Below are 5,143 nucleotides of genomic sequence, written 5' to 3'. Positions count from 1 at the left end.
TATTTGTAGAAAAAAAGCCCTAAATTATTACATATAGCATCATATAATTTTTAATAAAGTTAAAAACGACTGAAAAACATGCCTTTTTATGGGTAAATAAGACAATTAAAAGAAATTATACAAAAAGAAAATGTGTAAGACTGCTCTTCTTCAGGCTTATATTAGAAAATCCGTAAATATAATTCACCACATTAAGGTATTAAAAGAGAAAAACAATATGACTATTTCAAATAGGTTCAGGGAAAGCATTTGATAAAATTCAAAAAACAACTTTTAGTAATTCAGAAATAGATGCGAATACCATTGATCTGATAAAAATATCTTTGAGAACAAAAGGGCAGAAATTACTGAGCCCCCTCCATCTTCTACCAAGCACTTCAGAGTCAAAAAGGAAAAGTTAAGCTGGAATAGAAGCAAAATGACCAAGTAGGCTAAGCAGTCTGATGACATGGCAGCCCGCATAATGTCTGTAACCAAGCAAGGAGCCGAATTATCTCCAATGAGGAAAGTATCTTTTTCTCAGTTACTTGCAAAACATGTAAAAAGCCATAGGTCATTTTGGAGAGTCATCTCAAGTACTGAGCTAAGGACAGAAGATGCTGAGGGAAAAAAAAAAAAAAAGATTATTCATGAGTAGAGAGAAAAAACTGTGACGAAGCTTAGAGTACATCTGCAATGATATACTATCTCTTTTGGAGAAGTTCTTGATCACAGTGCTTTGCGAGCAGAGAGCGAAATCTTCTCTTTGAAAGTGAAAGGGGACTCTTACTATTACATGGCTGAGGTAGCTTCTGGTGCTGACAGGAAAGGGATTGTGAATCAGTCACCACAAGCATACCAAGAAGCTTTGAAATAAGCAGAAAGGACGTGCCAATGGACACATCCTATCAGATGGGGTCTCATCCTTAACTTTTCTGTCTTCTCCTATGAGGTCTGAACTCCTCTGAGCAAGCCTGCTCTCTTGCGTAGACAACTTTTGATGAGACCGTTGCTGAACTTGACTGAGTGAAGAGTCATACAAAGAGAGCAGGCTAATAATGCAATGACTGAGAGGCAACTTGACCTTGCAAACACTGGATACCCAAGGAAACAAAGCTGAAGCAGGAAGAAGAGGGGAAAATTAGCCTTCCAAATTTTGTCTGCCTCATTCTAAAATTTACAGAGTAGACTGTCTCCCAAGCTATCCCACAGATTTATGTTTATGATTCGTGATAGGTTTATGTTACTTCTATTTGAATTTTTATCTTTCTTGTGCGGTTTTTCTGTTTAGTATTAGAGGAGTAGAGCTGATTGAGTGTAGGGAATTGTCTTTCTTTTTTTGGCATTTATTTATTTATTCATTGTTAATCAAGTTTTTATTTTAATTCCAGTATAGTTAACATAGACTGTTATATTAGTTTCAGGTGTACCATATACCGATTCCATACATCATCTTATGCTCATCATCACAAGAGGACTCCCTGGGAGGTGTCTGGTTTTGAGGCACGTAATATAGGAATGGTGGCATTTTTATACAACTTATAGATGTTTGGCCCAGTCCTTTGGGTATATTGTGGCTATAACTCAATGGTATGACATGTTAAATGAAGTGTATTTGTGGGATACACACTCTCAGTGTGCACACTTTGAGTAGAGTTGACACACAATATTACATCTGTGTCAGGTGTACAACATAGTGATTGGACAACTCTAGACATTATGCTGTGTTCATCACAAGTGTAGCTACCATCTGTCACCATACAACTCTATCACGATACCATTGACTATATTCCCCATGCTGTACCTTTTTTTAATGGGCACACTTTTGACTACAGCTATAGAAGTGTTCCTTTACAGAAAGTTGTGACCCACTTTGCTCTGGATAAGGGCAGAAAATGGTTCATATTTCATTCTTTGTAAAGTTACCTGCTGCGTACTTCATTATTTTTTGCTACACTTATTTGTATCTAAATGTTTTAGGCAACCTGAGAACAAATGTACGAGAAAAGATGCTGTAAAATCAAATTTCCTAATATCCTTTATTTCATATACATCAATCACTAGTAAAACAAAACGTGTGTTTAACTTATTTTAGGGTTTTTCATTTTTGTGCTGTATATGCATGACTATAAAAATAGTTTACAGAGAAATAACTTAAGATGATGGATAGGTTTGTTTAATTTTTCATGAAACTTTCAATACCAGTTCAAACATAATTGTTGAGAACATGTAGATTAAGATGATGTAAGTGGAATAAAAGTTTTATGACTGGACTCTAAAAAAAGAAAGGATGGCCCAGTGTCATCCCTTTATTCACTTTTACTTTACATCATAGCCAGTGTAATAAGATGAATAATTAGAGATATGGGGATAAGAGAAGAGGATAACACTCTGTTTCTTTATAGACGATGTTATTGTTACACAGAAAACTCAAAATAATCTACAATTATTAGAAGGCAGGAAGGTTTTGTCAAGATAACTAGATGATGGTTAGTATGTACAAGCCAATTGCATTTCCATACACCTTCAACAAATAAGTGGGATGTGTAATTAAGGTTTTTAACAATAGTATTAAAAATACCTAATAAGAGATAATTTTAGTAAAGCCAGGCAGGCTTTTTACTGGGAAAAATATATAGCTTTATTAAGAAATATCAAAGAACAGCCTACAAAAATTAGGAGTTACAACATATTCACTGTAGAATGAAAATTTGTTTGTAAAATTCAATGCAACTTCAATAAAAATCTGTTTGTTTGGTTTTTTTCAGAGAACTTGATAATATTTATTCCAACATTTAGTTTGGAAAAGTAATGTGCCTAGCATAGCCTGAGAACTCATATTCCCCCAGGGAGACATACTACTTTGTTAGGAAAAATGATCTGACTAATAGGGCCAGATCCTAGTGTGTGTAAAGCCTTATGAATAAGTTCAAGGATCACAGAGATGGATGCACCGTAGGCTGAAGAGCCTAAAACACCAGCCCCCAAAAAAAAAAAAAAAAAAAAAAAAAATTTCAGTTCGAGGCTTTACCCTCACCACCCAGGAGAAGCAACCTTAGGAGGAATTACTTCTTACGTTGTAATTCATCAGCCACTGGGATTTAGTTAGGGGGAAATAGGAAAGAGCCTTTCTGATGCTAATTAATCTCTACCTATTTTTCTCAGCTCTTTGTTTACTCCACAAGACCTCTAAACCAGCAAATGCGTCACCAGGTGAGGGAGTAGACATTGATTGTCTCAAGACAACTAATGGGAGAAGCACCAGCAGAATTCTAAGGATCCTTTCTTTATTTTATCTGGTCCATTCTTCCTTCCCTCCCCAGGGTTTGAAAGACAAATGGGCTACAGGTGATGGGCATTTAAGAGATTCCTAATGCAGGGGGAATAAACATTTTTCACTATGTCTCTAATGGCAAATGATATAGAGTGCAATACACAAAATTATGGGGACTTTCTGGAGTAGGAACAATTCCCAATAAGTTGTCTGCAACTCTCCTATTTCCCCTCATCAAGGCTTATCAGAATACAAGGAAAAGTGAAGATACTTAAGAGATAATTTTGACTCTGCTGTATTCCTAAAAAGTAAATCACACACAAACTCAAGTACTTTAATTATTTTCAGTGTAATCGGCTCATAATTTACACACAAAAATTCAGACATGAGAAAAATTTGTTTATTTTCACTACCTGGTTTCATCTTCATTCTGGAGCTCCCATTCTCATTTGGTAGTGAAAAAAAAAAAACTTCCATTTGAGGTCACTTAACTTCTTCCAGTTTGAAACACATCACAGTTGTATTGAAACATGTTTTCACTTTAATCCACCCACAGTCAGAAATACTATTTTTCCTTATTGCAATATAGTACAACAGAAGTGTGAATATGTATGTGGGTGTGTATGTAGATAGATGTAGATACAGATATAATATAGATATAGATGGATATAGATGTATTCAGAAATAGAGAGATTTAGCTATTGATAATAAAATTGAACCTAGATTTCACCAAACAACACTTAACACTATGCGGGACACAATTGCATTGTTCTATTTTATGCTATTTTAACCACAAACTGATTTCAAGATACACTAATGCATTATGACCAGCAGTTTAAAAGACAGTGATATAAAAACCCTAATCTATAGCAATTTATTTTAATGTAAATTAACTCTGGATTTCTATCTCTCTTTTTCTCATCTTTTTTTCTCCTGGAATAAATTCAAACTTTAAAGATGTAAGAACAGGGACAGGTGAGTACTGAGCCTCATTACAATGTTACCAGGCTATACTGAGAAGCAAGGTATTACCCCCAAACTTATCAGGTTATTTCTACCCTTCTTCCCCAAAATTTAACCCCAAGGAAGAATGAAAGATCAATTGGCTAAGACACTGGGTCTAACCACTAGGCCCTCTCTCTCTTTCGTTATCTTCTCCCAGCACAAAGAGAGCATTCTATTTCCCCTTTTTATCCAGTAGAAAAGTCTAATCCTTTATCCTATCTTGGTAGTATTTGGTCTTCCCAATGCTGAGGCAACAAGTCCTAGGTTCAAAGACCACTCATCATGGCAGAGAAAAAATATTGATAAGGGAAAAATCTTACAATATTTCAAAAAAGTTTATCCCACTACCGAGGGAGTACATGTCTTGTAATACATTTCATAACAGTTTATGATATGCTCTACACAGAAAACTTGTTGAAAATCTCTAAAATCCAACACCTTCATGTTCTTATGAGTTAATTAGGAGCCTCAGAGTAAGTGATTTTCCCAAGATTGCTTCACTGATTCTGTATTGTCTACCCTCTCCTCTATTGAATTCCAACTTCCTAAGAGGTGTGTCCAGATATGTCTCTGGGCCAGTTAGAGACAAAATAATAAGACGGATAAAAGAAAATGTAAATACAAAGAGCCTTCCAACTCCATAAGCTCCCTGTCTCTTCTGCTTTTCCCTATCAGTGACCTGTGCCCTCAATCTCTGACAACACTTCCCATCAGATTGCCTTCAAAGCTTCACACTAGGGTTAATTTGGTCTTGTGATATCTCTTCCTCAAACTAGAACACTTTTGTCAACACCCTGTATCCTAAAAATTCACATTAAATATCCAGGCCTGGCTCAAAGTTGAAGACAGTGCAAAAGTATTTACTGAAGCAGAGATTTTTGCATT

General features: G+C 35.5%; 1 pseudogene; it reads left to right on the top strand.

The window, feature by feature from the left end:
- Nucleotides 1-415: 415 nt before the first annotated feature.
- On the top strand, nucleotides 416-1,124 carry LOC110572662 (annotated as a pseudogene).
- Nucleotides 1,125-5,143: the final 4,019 nt, after the last annotated feature.

Source organism: Neomonachus schauinslandi, chromosome 13, assembly GCF_002201575.2.
Source record: "Neomonachus schauinslandi chromosome 13, ASM220157v2, whole genome shotgun sequence".
NCBI classification, from domain to species: Eukaryota; Metazoa; Chordata; class Mammalia; order Carnivora; family Phocidae; genus Neomonachus; species Neomonachus schauinslandi.
Note: the sequence above shows the minus strand (reverse complement) of the source record. Positions and strands in the feature narration are given on the sequence as shown.